The sequence below is a fragment of the Lygodium microphyllum genome, chromosome 2, assembly GCF_053477565.2.
Source record: "Lygodium microphyllum isolate KBCC chromosome 2, Lygodium_microphyllum_v1.1.10, whole genome shotgun sequence".
NCBI lineage: Eukaryota > Viridiplantae > Streptophyta > Polypodiopsida > Schizaeales > Lygodiaceae > Lygodium > Lygodium microphyllum.
The window spans coordinates 182,182,981-182,199,545 of NC_141136.1; positions in this window are offsets into that span (position 1 = coordinate 182,182,981).

The window sequence follows — 16,565 nt, forward strand, 5'->3', positions numbered from 1 at the left end:
CCTTTTGAGTCACCCTTTAACATTACAAAGATAGCATCAAGATCAACTAGTGAGGTTTCCCAAGTGTTTATCTCTACCCGAAAAGCTTCTCTCCCATTGCGCAAAAATATTAGGCCATCACCTCAATCCTCTATCACTCAAGCATTTCTCTACCTAACAAAATATCATAGTCCACCCCCTTCATGACTATGAATTTAATCAAGAATCGAACTCTTGCTATCTTCAAAAGCTAATATTTTACCACTCTGAATGGTCTAACTTTCATCCCATTTTCTAGTGTAACATTAAACCATGCAATTTTCACTAGTGAGTCTCCCCATGCTTCTAGAACTATGTGGCTAAGCACACTAACTCCTCCTCGTGTGTCCACAATTCCTCTCCGTGTGGTATCAACTAATGCAACAACAAGTAAAACTACATGCATTTTTTATACCCTCGTAGAAGGCATTTACTTTGTAAAGACTTAGATGATGGATTCAAGGTTAAGTAGCTTGATACATGCCTCTCTACATCATGGTCTAGTAAGTCAGACACTCCATGCCTATTGAGTCTTTCCACTACTTCAACACTTGCCATAGCATGGGGTTTTTCTTAAGCAATTCTCCTAATGGCAAGGTTACAGAAGCTGATATCAATGTTGTGAGCAAATTTCCAACCTTTTCCTTTTCCCCTAACTCAAGGCATTTCTACCAAAGCTCTTGGACAATTTGTCTGTTTGTGGCATCTGGGTTCTACTTGTGTGGTGCTGCATGGGGAATTGATGTGCCTCTTAATCTTAGGTGCATAGGGAAGACTAGTGGACTCACGCTAAAGAGCTCATTAATCTCATCCTCCATGATAGGCTATGTATCCTACAGGTGCACTTGAGCTTCTCTCACACAATCTTTAACTTTGTCCATAACTTCTAATTGCTATCTTGGGTTGGGGTATTCTTCAACCTTGGCACTTCCCTTTGCCAGTGTCTTAGAAGTGGAGGTTTCTACTTGTGCATCCATAATGTGTTTCCCTTTTGGTTAGTGTGGTGGCACCATCCATTTTGAGTGTTATCTTGGCATCCATCCTCTTCCTTCTCCTTCTCTAACTTGTTTGTCCCTCAGATATTGCATCTAAGTTGCTAGGTCTAGGTAATGAAAATACCCCCCACTTGCTTTTTTTTTGCTTGGGTCATGATGTTGAGGAGTGGGATTGGTGTGGCAATGATTAGATAGCATATCAAGACTTTCCATCCTACCTTTCATCCCATGTCAACAAAAAATGGGTTTCAAGATGCATTTGTAACAAGAAAAATGGTTGGACAAGCTGAAATTTTTTTATTAGAAGGATATTAAAAGCTACGTCTTATGGGGGCTCTAATCATATACCAAATGACCTAATGTTAACACAGTCACTACAAGATATAGACCTTATACCGACGTTTAAAGCGACAAAAATACAAACAACAAAATTTTCCCCCGTCGTCACAAAAAGCATCGTTATTGACGACGCCATAGAAACATCGCTATTGGCGTCGCTATTGGCATTGCTATATGCATCGCTATTTGCATTGCAAATAGGGACGCCAATAGCAACGCAACTAGTAAATTTGTGACGCGCATAGCGACGCCAATAGCGATGCGAGCAGTAAATTTGCGACGCAAATAGCGATGGTAATAGGGATTTTTTTTTTTTGTGGCAGGGCAGCAAGCTGCCCTGCCACATATAGCACTGTGTGTGCTGTATGAGAGCCATACAAAATAGTTTATACACTACTGTATACAAAGCACTTGCAAACAAAAAGAATGTATACTGAAATCATAAAACTGATACATGAAATAAATACATGATTGCATAAAAAGCGATTGGTACAATCATGACAGGATATCACTAATACATAGAAAATGTCTACATAGATTAGGCGACTAAAAAATAAAGGTGTGTGAGCTCCAAGGATCCAAGGGCGAGCTAGAAATCCTCGTCCCCCGAAAGCTCGTCCCGTCGCAAAGGAGCATCGAACAGATTCTGCAGAAAAAGAAACAACACATCAATCCACCATACAATAATGCATTCAAATATCTCATGGTAACTACGGACAAGAAAGATGAGTGATTTACAGGGTCGCCGCGTGTATACAATCGGTCGATCAATGCATTGAGACCGTGCCTCTCTGCATATCGAGTTTCAAGGCCTTGCGAATCGTGATTTGTAATGGAGTGCTACAAAGAAAACAAAATGCTAACTGTTAGAAACATGATTGTCAGTACAAAGAATATTTCAAAAAAACAAACAAGCAAAACAAAAGAGAAACTTACAAAGTCCTCCAAATATGTCATGTGGCCGCCACTCCCAAGATGATGGACCACTCCAGCCTTGAGTGGTGCCCTCGCCGCCTCGCGTTGCTGACTCCAACATCCTAGCGAATCTCTAGCCTCCTCGCCAGTCGTCTACATCTAACCACTCGGGCTTTGCAGCCCCACTCTTGATTGCCTCACGTGCGTCAGATCGTCTATGTGACATGTATGCACTCATGCAATCCATCATCCAGCCCGTAGAGAATCTATCTACTGCGGCTGGCACCGGAAACTCCTCGTGCAAGGATGCTACTATGTAGTCCTTGCTCCCCTCCGGTATGTTCTTCCAATGATCCAGGACGTTGTGCCGAAAAACTTATTGGCACAACTCTCTCATGCGAGCCATCACCCTCCTCCCCTCATCATTCATGATGATGGCTCCTGACCTACTATTGACCAGGTATCCATAACCCCTAGGAGTATGCCTAAGATGGGTCCTCTCCCATTTCTGTCCATGCTCCTGGGCATATCCAGGAGACCCCTCTACATCCGGTGTACCAATGAGGGTAACCTCTCTCGAAGTGGCACCCAAAGAGGTGGCACCAGAAGGGGTGCCACCTGCTGACGGCTGCGCAAAAGAGGGAGTAACTGGAGTAGACGTCCCCACAGGTGTGACAAATCCTGGAGGTGACACAACTCCAGCTAAACGACGAGACGGAGACACCACATCCGTGTCTCCACGACAGCATCCCCCTGATCCCGATGCAGCCCCTCCCTCTGGCCCAAGTCGTGAGCGTCGAGATCGTCTGCTCGAAGCTAAAGCATCCGATCGCGCTGAAACAGATCTAGCAGAGCGCCCTGATGAGGAACGAGACAGCTCCTGGTCTGCCATCTCTCTGAATCTCGTGAGCTGGTTTGGAGACATGCTTGCGAAGATGTCCTGCAACTCCTCATCGCTCATCCCTCGACTCATCCTTAAAATGTCACCTGTACAGATAGAAATTGGTGTTAGAATAATCAATTTAAATTATACAAAGCACGGTAATATAAATCATTTTTAAAAAATCCCTCTTAAAATGCATATCTTATGTACCTTTATAAGAGATCTAAACAACGAATTGAGTAAGTGGATGCTCTAAGCATGAAGTATCCTATGGTCCCATGTTAAACTCCTGACACAACTCCGCATACACTGGAAGGTCGATAGACATGTCACCACAAAAGAATGAGTCCGCCTCGTTCTCAAAAAATTCTTGGGCTCCTGTATTTCCATCATTGTTAGCCGATACGGGCTCCAAGCTTGCGGCGGCCTCCACCCCTTGTAATATCGACCCCTCTATTTACATATTATCTTCATCTATGCTCGGAACATCCCTTTGATCATATACTCTCGCACTTCGGGGAGTTGAAGGTATAACATACCACCATCGAGGTTGTCGGGGGTTTGGATAGAAGATTACCTGTTCACAAACACGTACAAAGCGAGTTCAAACCATTGTGACATAAACCATGTCGTATTACAATTAGCAAGCAAATGACTCCATGCACCTGTTCACAATGGGCTGGCAATACAAAGGTGTCGCGCAAATCCGTCCATTTTTTTTCAGAATCTATTTCGAGAAATCCAGATGGACCTCGTCGAACTGTTGCTCCAGCTCCTCCAAGTACCACTTTGAACCACTGCACATCGAATAGTATCATGAATACTTTGCAAGTTTCCAAAATACTCCATCTCATCCACAACCGTGTTCGGATCCGTTGCTCGTCGCTGGCTCTCTTGCTCGAACCTTGCCATGATACCACAGTCCATTGTGGAGCGCATTTTGTCAATAGGCTCCATGCGAAAATGCCGTCCACGCGACCATGCTGCACTATATATTTTGTACTGTACATTGAAACACTCAAATTAGATGTCGCATATAATTTAGATACGACATATTCTAAACCCCTCATCACCTTTGGACTACATCCCCTCGAGAATTCCCACTCCTCCATTTAGACCTCTGTCCCTTCGTTGGATGCTGCGGTCAAGGCTCCATGCAACCATCGTGTTGACATAAACCGTGGCATCTCCTCCATGCCTTCAGGATATCGAATCCGTCGATGATGCGTACTACGTCGGAATTCAGCTCGCGCTTCCTCTAGATCTTGCCTTGCAATCTGGTACTTGGCGAGCCACATCTCCATGGAGGCATAGTGCAACATACAAAAGCGATTCACCTTCTCTTCCATTGAGGCATCCATTCTTTTTTCTACCCCATTTCCAACCACCACATCTCCAGTCAGTCTATCATCATTCTTTAGCGTCCATAGCATTTCATTGTCTGGTTCCACCGTTGGTAGCCATTGTGAGATATGCACTAACGCCTCTGACACCAACCAACCTTTGGCCATGCTACCTTCTGGCCGAGCTCGTTGTCGCACAAAGCCTTTTAGGGTTTTCATGAAGCGCTCCAGGAAGAACATCCATCGCGTATGGATAGGTCCATCAATCTCCACTTCGTCCACAAGATGCACAAGAAGGTGGACTTGTATCGTGAGCATGCTAGTGGGCAGGTATTTCTCAAAGAGACAGACCGTCTCCACTACTCCCCGCCTCGCGGATTCAATAGAGGACATCTTAATCTCTTTCTGTGAGATCCATTGCACCAAATTCGACAACTTGTAAATGGCCCCACGAATTTCTGGAGTAAGCCATCCTGCGATCGCGATCGGTAGGACAAACTGCCACAAATGAGAAAGCATTATGAATAATGGCTACTTTTCAAATTGCAAAATGCCCATGCTAATTACAATCCATTCTGTTCACAAACTTGACATATCTTATGTCAATCATGGGATTTTAGCCCCGACAATTGGTCATCTTTAGAAAATGCGAACCTGAGAGAACGCATCATACCCGTCGAAGTGCGGATAGACTTGATTACTTGCTTCACAATGTGCTCTTCTTTAGTGGACAAAACCCAAGGAGCATGACAAAGCTACACTCCACCATCAGCACTCGACTGCGGCCAAAGCGCCTCCATCTTACCTACCTCCTTCAAATCCATTCGTGCCCCTATAGTGTCTCTCTTTCCTGTGATGTGGTCCCATAACAAGCTGCCCACATTCTTGAAAATATGCATGGGATCCAACAAGTGGTTGACCTGTAAGTGGGTCCAATATGGCAACTTGTAGAAAACTGAGAACTGTCACATTCCATTTGGATGTGATTCCGGGATTACCATTTTCAGCTCGTACCAGCTTGCGGCGTTCATACGTGTTGGAGGTCGTCCAAGGAAACCTTCCCTGAGTTCATGATCCTCCGGCAAGAAAGCGGCGTGTCCTTGATATACCATCTTCTTCATGGTTCGTGACCTTTGGGAGTCTAACTGTGGCCCACACAATGGACATGCATGATAACCTGAGGTAACTAGACCTGTAAGGCGAGCCATGACCTAGTGAATACTTGATTGAATGAGATAAAATATAGATATTACTTGTGAGAATGGAGGTCTGCTCACCTAAGCACTCTCCCAATCTTGGAAAGTCATGCATCGTCCACATGAGAATGGCTCGAATGTTGGCTGACCGCCGACCATCGCGCCTGCTCATATCTTGCACACTGACCCCCTCCTCCCACAAAATCTTAAGCTCATCGACTAATGGACGAAGATACACATCCATATTTTTTACTTTGTAGCGGCCTAGGACGAGCAAGCTAAGGATGAGATTTCCTTTCTTCGTAGAAAGCCATGGAGGGATGTTGTAGTTGACAAGCACTATAGGCCACACACTATAAGAAGTTGAGCACAGACCGAATGGGTTCACACCATCCATTGCAAGACCGAGCCGAAGATTCCTTAGCTCTCGCGCAAAGCCTGGGAAGGTAGAGTCAATGTGGCTCCATGCGCGTAAATCCGCTGATATTCGTTGAACTCCATCCGTGGACCTATTCTACACATGCCACGTTGTCAAGCTTGCCATGCCGGACGTGCGAAGCATGTGGTTTATGCGGGGGATGAGCGAAAAGTGTTTGAGAACTTTTTGAGGGATGGTTTGCCCTTGCAAGTCCTGTCGATACCTGTGAGCACCACACTTTGGACATGTCTCCATAGTCTCGTATTCATCTCGAAATAGTATGCAATCGTTGATACATGCATGGATATTATTGTAGTCCATGCCAAGCTTCCGTAAAACATGTCGTGCATCATCACGAGACTCAAGCATGGTATTTGCAGGTGGTAATATATGATATTTCAATAACCTGAAAAAAATCATAAAACACCTGGAAAAAGCACAAATGTTTGTAATAATAGTGTCCAAAAAAAAAATCAATGAAGCTTATGTGCAAGGTACCTAAATAACTCGGTCACACTCGTATCGCTCCACCCGTATTTTGCTTGCACACTTAAGAGTGCAAGCAATGTCTTCAACCGAGATACTCGGCACCCATCATATAATGGTATGGATACTTCCTCTCTAAGCGGATCAGATGTCTCGACATCCATGGGAATCAATGCATCGATCATTGCCTCCATCTCAGGCTCCAAGATTGTAGGTAGGTCTGGAAGGTTGTCTGTCTCCTCAGGCATTGACGATATAGATTGGCCTTGCGAGTGGTGGATTGGCTCCTACAATCCATCCATCGCACGTCCACGAACTCTTCTAATTGGCCGCAAAGGGTGCACTCCCCCTTGGGATGAGACATCACCCCCGTGGATAGAAAATTTGCCAACAAGACCCAATCTTATTGTGTATGGTTTTCAATTAGCTTGCGAGTACAATGCATGATTAATATTAACTTCAAATTACAGTTTGCTGAAAATCCGCAATCGCCTGATCAATGATCTCAGATTGAAACTCGCCAAATCGTCGTACGTGTTCTATAGACAATCGGCGTTTTCGTCTAATTGCCAACTTGCATTGAGAGCAAGGACATGGGACACGCTGATTAAGATACGCCTCGCGATCTTGAACAATAAGACCTTCTTCGTTTTCCATCTTATCTACATTACAGCAAACGAGGCTCAAATGGATAGCTTTATGGAGATGTATGTCAAGTTGCAAGTTGACCATAAGCTCTTACATTGTACATAGTAGTTGAGAGATTTATTGATGTTATATCTCGGGCATATACCATGCTCAAGGATTTGTTTGTCCCGACAGATAATTATTCGTTATTGTTTTAAAAAAAAAGCATTGGTTCATAAGGTTCATGAGTCGAAGACTAAATGTTTGGACTTGACTAAAAGATTGGATAATGGCTTAGATGCTAAAAGGAAAAGTGATGAATATGTTACTTCATCATTGCAACAAAAAGATTGGTGACAAGGATGCTATGATTAATGAAGTTCTTCACGAGGTGAATATAGAGTTGAAGGGGATGGAACACGATTCTTCTTTGGGATTTAATAGTGATAAGTCAATTATTGAGGTGTCTTCTTGTACAACCATTATACCTTATATACCTAGCTACGGTCTCTAGGTTATGTACTTTGAGTATCTTAGAAGGGATCTACTAGGATTACTTATACAGTCTCAACAAAAAGCATCTTAGAAATGTGGTTTTTTTGTCCGAAGATCGCGTATTAAAATTAATGCCATCTATGAAATTTATCAACTATAGTAATAAAATTTGTTTCAATCAATTCTACTCATAGTCATAACATTTGAAGAAAATATCCTATGCTCAATTTAAGGGATTCTTCTTCTATAACAATACTTTTGGGTTCATTTTGATGAAGTACCGTAATGACCATTAGCTAGGGTATCATTTTCTTTTAGTCCTTCCGTTGACTAGTTGGCATGATTTCTAATTTGTTATGCCTATAAAGTTAATACAAAAACAATGAATTATGCATATCACAATTAGATCTCCTACTTGGACATTATGAAGGATATGACCAATTTTAAGCCATCTTAAAGAGTCACCAATGTACGTGGTCCATGGCAAAGCACATTGCATACCATTATCGATAAGTCTATTATCGTGCATCTTAAATCTCCTAATTAGACTTCATAAAGTTTATGACTAATTTTTAGCCCTCTTAAGGAGTCGATGTAATGGTACCCATAAAAAAAGAAAAGTGGATACCATTACCATAATCATGGATATGCTATCATTCCAATATATGTTATCTTTCTCTTTCTCTCCCTCTCTCTCCCTCTCCCTCTCACAATATATCTTAACACTCTCCAAAAGCAAAAGGGAGAGGGAGAGAGAGAATGCACTCTCCCTCCCTCTCCCTCTCCCTCTCTTTCTCTTTCTCTCCCTCTCTCATTTCCTCCCTCTCCCTCTCCCTCTCCCTCTTCCTCTCTTTCTCTCTCTCTCCCTCTCTCTCCCTCTCCCTCTCCCTCTCCCTCTCTTTCTCTCCTTCTCTCTCATTTCCTCTCCTAAAAAAGAAAAAAAGAATGTGATTTAAACCTTTAATAAGCAAAAGGGAGAGGGAGAGAGAGAATGCACTCTCCCTCCCTTTCCCTCTCCCTCTCTTTCTCTTTCTCTCCCTCTCTCATTTCCTCCCCCTCCCTCTACCTCTCCCTCTCTTTCTCTTTCTCTCCCTCTCTTTCTCTCTTTCTCTCTCATTTCCTCTCCTAAACAAGCAAAAAAGAAAGTGATTTAAACATTAAACAAGCAAAAGGGAGAGGGAGAGAGAGAATGCACTCTCCCTCCCTCTCCCTCTCCCTCTCTTTCTCTTTCTCTGCCTCTCTCATTTCCTCCCTCTCCCTCTCCCTCTCCCTCTCTTTCTCTCTCATTTCCTCTTCTAAACAAGCAAAAAAGAAATTGATTTAAACCTTAAACAAGCAAAAGGGAGAGGGAGAGAGAGAATGCACTCTCCCTCCCTCTCCCTCTCCCTCTCTTTCTCTTTCTCTCCCTCTCCCTCTCTTTCTCTCTCATTTCCTCTCCTAAACAAGCAAAAGAGAAAGTGATTTAAACCTTAAACAAGCAAAAGAAAGAGAGAGGGAGACTCACCGATGAAATATGGCGAGTGTGGTGCGGCTCCTCTTTGCGATGAAGGCTCCTCCTCTCCTTCGCGAACAACGGCGGCGGCGGCAAGTCTTCTTCCTCTCCTTCTCTCACGACGGTCGCTCTCTCCCTCGCTCTCGCTCTCAAAACACAAAACGTGCAAACATGAAACAAAACCACGCTCGATTTTGGCCCGCTTTTTTCCCTGTGGAGTATGGCTATTTACGTCGCAAAGACGCCAATAGCGATGCAAATAGCGACGCCGCTACCCGCCGTCGCTAATCGCCATCGCTACTAGCTCAAATCCTTGTAGTGAGTATAGTTGAAAAGTACATTGATGGATAATATGTACCTCAAATTCATAAGACGAGGACTTGGGTAAGTGGATATAGTACCCTACAGAATAGTGGTGTTGTTTACTCATTAAGGTTCATGACACTCTTTTGTTAAAGATCTGGGTCAATTTTATGGTTTAACAATATCCTTCTATTATTTATTTGAATTTGCAATATAAAAACACATTTTGTGAATGATAATTCTCTTGAATTCTCTCTCTTTTCCTTGTGTTTTTGTTATCTTCAAAATATTGTATTTTCTTTCACTCTACACCAATTTCAATGCACATCTAGCTCATTGAAAAGTGTGATTTTTCTTATCATTAAACACATTATAATACAGATAGTGAGATGCCATGCATAGATAATTTTATAAAAGAACATGTAAGGATAGTTTTGCATAAAAATATGTAAAATATTACACGGCGCAGCGAACAGAATCTGAGAAAGAGATAGAGAGTACACAATAGATAAGAGGAGAATCAGTAAATTCTTTAACTCCAAACAACTGATACAAAGATGGCTCTGTCCACCCATGCGCTTCCACTGTGTGAAGCTTAGATGGCGATCTAGACAGAAGATAGGTGAAGAGCTTAAGGCTAGCTGGAACAACAACTCTGACTGGGTGAAAGATGAGTGAGTGATGGCTGCGAAGGGTTTAGATTTTATAGCCCGTGAAGGTCGTTAGGTCGGCCTGCTGATCGACCTACCATATGAGCCTCTACTAGTCGGCCAGGGAATATTCTCTTTACCATCGGGCCGGGGGCGCTGCCCCCGAACCCCCGCCAGGTGGGCCGCTGGCCCCCCTGGGACCCCCCAACCAACGGCTGCTTCCGCGGCCCCCGGACTCCACAATAGGGGCCCCTTTTAACTCCCTTACACCGCAACTCGATACAATGCGCCTCGAGTTTCTACCAACTTAACCACTCCATCTAACCCAAATATTAGACCCACAAGAGTCACCCTTTTGCCATCCGGTCACATAGACCTCATCTGATATACAAGTCAGGACTCAACCAATGTCTGGGCTCACATTTGGCTTCTCCTCATAATGGAGGCCTTACAACTTTGAGCACCATGGATCATTGGTAGCACCTAATGAGGGTGGGGCATTGATCATATCTAACACCCCCCCTCAATGTCCACCCATAGGTGAACTATCTCCTCGGCCCAATGTCGAGTCTCTGAAGATGAACTTGAAGCAGATCCTTCGTAAGTGCTTTGGTGAAGATATCTGCTCCATTCTCCTCTGTTGGACAGTAGACCAGTTCCACTATCCCATCCTCCATCAAATCACGCACATAGTGATACTGGATCTCTATATGTTTGGTGCGTGCATGAAACACTAGATTTTTGGCAATGGTGATGCAACTCTGATTGTCACATCTCAGCACAGTTGGTTCTTCATCCTGCACTCCCATATGCCATGGAATCCTTCTCAACCATACGGCTTCACATGCAGCAAAACAAGCTGCCTTGTACTCTGTTTTGGTAGAAGACAATGCCACTATTGGTTTCTTCTTACTAATCCAAGAGAAATTTCCTAAACCCAATGAGAAACAATAACCAGAAACTGACTTCCTGGAATCAATGTCTCCTGCCCAATCTGAGTCACAGTTCCCCACAAGAGAAGTTTCAAAACTGTATGTGATACCATAGTCAAGAGTTTCCTTCAAGTATCTAAGCACCCGCATCCCAGCCTTCCAATGACTCTCATGAGGTTTGTTTGAGAACCTGCTCAAAACACCAACATCAAAACTGATATCTGGTCCAGTGTTACACAAGTATATCAGACTGCGGACCAACCTCCTATACCTCCTAATGTCTGCTAGTGCTGATGTATCCTCGACGGATAACTTTGCATTCACCTCCATAGGTGTAGCTATCTCCTTGCACTCGGTCATGCCAAATGCCTTCAAGATCTCCCATGCATACTTCTTCTGAGAGATGAAGATCTTTCCTGGCTCTTGCAAGACTTCAATCCCCAAACAATAGTACAGCAAGCCTAAGTCTATCATTTCAAACTCAGAACTCAAAGCCTTTCGAGATCATATCTTCATAGTCACCTGTAATAAGAAGGTCATCCACATATATAACAATCGCTACAGACTTTTTACCATCCCTGTAAACATACAAGTTAGCATCTGAGGCACATCTTTTGAAGTTTAGGTTTAAAAAGAACCTATCTATCCACTGGTACCATGCTCTGGGGGCTTGTTTCAACCCATACAATGCCTTCTTCTGCTTACACACTTTGTTCTCAGAATGGGGGGCCTCAAACCCAAGTGGCTGAGCCACGTACACCTCCTCCTTGAGGTCACCATTTAAGAACACAGACTTAACATCCATTTGGTACACTGGCCACTTCTTGTGGGCAGCCACTGCAAGTACCGTGCGAATAGTGGTCATTCTGGCAGTTGGGGCAAATGACTCTGGAAAATCAATCACTTCAACTTGTGAAAATCCTTGGGCAACCAGTCTAGATTTGTACTTTTCTAAGGTACCATCAACTATGTACTTTACCTTCCAGATCCACTTGGTGCCAAAAACCTTCCGCTTTGCTGGTCAATCCACTAGCTCCCAAGTGTCATTCTTCATTATGCTATCATACTCTGCCTGCATAGCAGCCTTCCATGATGGATCTGCAAGTGCTTCTTCTAAGTCTGTTGGATCCTTTACTTCTCTCATAATCTCAACCATCAAGGCCATATTGACTATGTGAGCAGAAGCCCTCCTTTGCTCCTCTATTCTCTGAGATCTCCTTGGTCCGTCTACCTTCTCCTCAACAGATGCAGGCATAGGATTATTGTGGTCATAGAGTTGCTTCACCCAGTGCGGCAATGGCCTTTCAGGTGGGGTGATGTCAGGTTGGTGAACTTTTTCCTCATCATCTGAAGATGATGCTTCCTCCTCCTTAAGGATAGGGATAGCTCTCGGGACAGGTTCATAGTGGACTACTTCTTTGCTTGATGATAAAGTGGAAGAACTTGCCTTCTCCTCCTCCACTGTATGCGGCTCCTCCTTGAACACCACATCACGACTCGCGATGATCTTCTTTGCCTCTTGGTCATATAACTTGTAAGCCTTCTGCTCATCACTATAACCCAAGAAGATACATTTTCTGCTTTTTGGTTGTAACTTGTTTCTCTTCTCATCTGGAACATGTGCATAACATTCACATCCAAAAATTCTGAAATGTGAGATAGATGATTTCTTACCAGTGTAAGCCTCATGAGGTGTTTTTCCCTTGAGAGCCTTTGTATAGCTCCGATTTAGAATGTAGACTGCAGTATTAACAGCTTCAACCCAAAAATGGTTAGGCAATCCCTTGCCCTTTAGCATGCATCTTTCCATCTCCACAATGATGCGATTCCTGCGTTCCACAACACCGTTTTGCTAAGGTGTGTGAGGCGTTGTCAATTGACGCTTGATCCCTTTGCTCTTGCAAAAGCCTTCAAACTCCTTTGAGTTGAACTCACCACCACCATCTGTTCTAAATTTCTTCACACTTTTCCCTGTTTCATTCTCAACAAGTATTAGCCATTCTTTAAACTTACCAAAAACTTGAGCCTTATCACGAAGGAAGTACACCCACATCTTCCTACTGTAGTCGTCGACAATCAACATAAAATAAGAAGATTCCCCCAAGGCCTGTGTAGGCATCTTACCACACAAGTCATCATGCACCAACTCTAGAGGAGCCTGTGCTCTATTCTTGCTTTCTTGTGGAAATGCCTTTCTCTGTTGCTTGCCCATCATACAAGCTTCACATGGTTCCTTCAATTCAGTTATTGTAGGTAGGTGAGCAACCATACCTTGCTTTTGCATCTCCTTCAACACTGCAAATCCGATGTGTCCAAACCTTTCATGCCAAAGCTTACTTGTGCCCACTCCAGTGGTGGCTATAAGAGCACTTAGCTCATACAGGTTGTTCCTTCTTTCTCCTTTGCCAACAATTGTGCCAACACTATCAATAATTTCTGCACCTGTCTTCTTGAACCTCACTTCATGACCAACTGATAATAGATTTCTCCTGATTTTGGGAACATACAACACATTTGAAAGCTTTTTGACTTCACCATTTGCAACAACAAAAGAAATAGTACCTCTGCCCGCAGCATGGCATTTAGCATCATTTCCAACCGTCACAGTGATGGATTCTTGTAGAGGCTGCATAGAACTATATAGACATTTCTTGTTGGTCATGTGACGGGAGGCCCCACTATCCAACACCATTTAGTCAGTAGTAGATTCTTCTTGCGCTGAGGAGCACACTTCCTCAATGGTCGCCATGAATAATTCCAGCTCTGCTTCAGCAGTATTGGCTGTCTCTTTCCCTTTACTTTTAAGGGTACCATTCTTTTCATCTGACTTTCTTCTTGCAGTAGAAGCACTCTCCTTGAAACTTCTTCTTTTTGCCCTTCTTCTTTTTGTCACCATCATTTTTGGTGAAGGAAACACCTTTGCCTTTTGCATTGGCAGAGAATGCAGCATCTCCATTGTTGCTTCCTTCTCGGGCTTTCAGCCTCAACTTCTCCTCCATTAATAATGCACAAAACTCCTCAAAAGTTAAAGCTTGAGGTCTCACCTGAGTATTAAGGGCAGTTACTAGTCCATCGAACTTTTGTGGACAAATCCGAAGACACCTCCAAGCTAGCTCTTCGCTAGTCTTTTGTATCCTAGCACTAGCCATCTGATCGCGCAGATTCTTAATCCAAGTGATGAATGCTTCAACCGTCTCTCCTTCAGCAAACTTCTCCGTTGCTAGTTGATTCTCCAAGTTTTGAATCCTCGTTTGGTTTCATGCTTCATACTGACTCCTTAGTACATTCCAAGCCTCTGACGCTTTGGTTGTATGCTGAATCAAAGTCAGAACACTGTCAGAACAGGTTGTAACTAAGGCACACAATGCATCTGCATTCCTTCGTTTCCAAGCTCATAGAAGATCTGCATTCGGAGGAATCATCACACTAGGATTTGATGGGTCGGGGATAGGCTGTGGTTCTGCGTCAGTCCCCAGCACAGTCTCCAGAAGCTCATAAGAATCAAGGATAGTTGTAATTTTGAACTTCCACAAGGTGTATTTTGTACCATCTAACTTGCCTTCGCTGAAGGTTGGTGGACGAATCCTCAGTGTTTGAATAGCCGGTACAGCAACACCACCTCCTGTGCCGCTTCCTGATGCACCAGAACCGCTTCCGAAAGTCGACATAGTTTCTCTTTGCTGTTGAAGCCTTTGCCTCTTGCACACTCTCCAATCTCTAGAGCCCCCTGGGCTCTGATACCATGTAAAATATTACATGGCGCAACGAACAGAATCTGAGAAAGAGATAGAGAGTATACAACAGATAAGAGGAGAATCAGTAAATTCTTTAACTCCAAACAACTGATACAAAGATAGCTCTGTCCACTCGTGTGCTTCCACTGTGTGAAGCTTAGATGGCGATCTAGACAGAAGATAGGTGAAGAGCTTAAGGCTAGCTGGAACAATAACTCTGACTGGGTGAAAGATGAGTGAGTGATGGCTGCAAAGGGGTTTAGCTTTTATAGCCCGCGAAGGTCATTAGGTCGGCCTGCTGACCCGACCTACCATATGAGCCTCCACTAGTCGGCCAAGGAATATTCCCTTTACCATCGGGCCGGGGGCGCTGCCCCCGGACCCCCGCCAGGGGGGCCACTGGCCCCCCTGGGACCCCCCAACCAGGGGCTACTTCTGCAACCCCCGGACCCCACAATAGGGGCCACTTTTAACTCCCTTACACTGCAACTCGATGCAATGCGCCTCGAGTTGCTACCAACTTAACCACTCCGTCTAACCCAAATATTAGACCCACAACTGTCACCTTTTTGCCATCTGGTCACATAGACCTCATCTGATATACAAGTCAGGACTCAACCAATGTCAGGGCTCACATTTGGCTTCTCCTCATAATGGGGGCCTTACAACTTTGAGCACCATGGATCATTGGTAGCACCTAATGAGGGTGGGGCATTGATCATATCTAACAAAATAAACATGGAACCTTTCCAACACTAATGGTGAATTACATTTGAGTTAATAACAAAGTCTTAGGAAGGTTTGATAAGATTCTCTTTATTGACAATATGTTCAATTTTTAGTACAAATTATTAAAGAGAACATGCCAAAACATAGGATGATAATGAACACAAGACAAGATAAGAAATGTTGCCAAATTTATACGAATTTATATACATATTGTAAGATAATGTATGATTCATAGAATGCCCTGCTTTTTCTTAAGAAATAGGAGTTTATTGTCTTGAAAATGAAAATTTTATTGTTGCACTCTAAATCTAGCCCAATATTATGACATAAAATACCCCTTTTTATAAAATCTATTGACTCACTTACATTTTAGGGTGTGCACCCCCAAGCAAAGGACTAGCCTTATACTCCTATTATGAGCTTTATTGGTTATTTGGATAGATGTTGGATTGAGAATGGTGAATATAAAAGATATGAGTGCTAAGTCATTGTGATGTGTGTTAGAATTATAATTTTATATCTATCTTATATTATGTTTGTGTATGAAGGAATAACTTGAATCACACCAACTCAATGATAGTCAATATACACCCATCTTTACTATGTTAGCTATTCATTTTAGTGTTGATCATAACAAAATAAGAATAAAGAGTGCACTATAATCCTATCGTGTACTGCCTTGGGTTTCATTTTCGGATAGTAAAAGACAAACACAGAAAGAAAACTACCCTCCTTTTATAGCCTCCCTCACTATCTAGTAGTTTCTAGTGTAATGGCATAGAGATGACTCTAAAGTTCATTAGAATGGGGGGCTTATGTGTGAAGAGGAGCCTATGGTGGAGTGAGATATTAATGATTTGATTTGAATTATTTTTCAAGCTTGTGTGATATATTGATAAGGCTTTTCTTTGTCTATTTGATATGGCATTAAGAAAACATACCCCAATTATCTGATACAAGAGATTTTGGGTTCCTAGTTTGATTTGGAATTTGTACTGCCATTGTGGGCT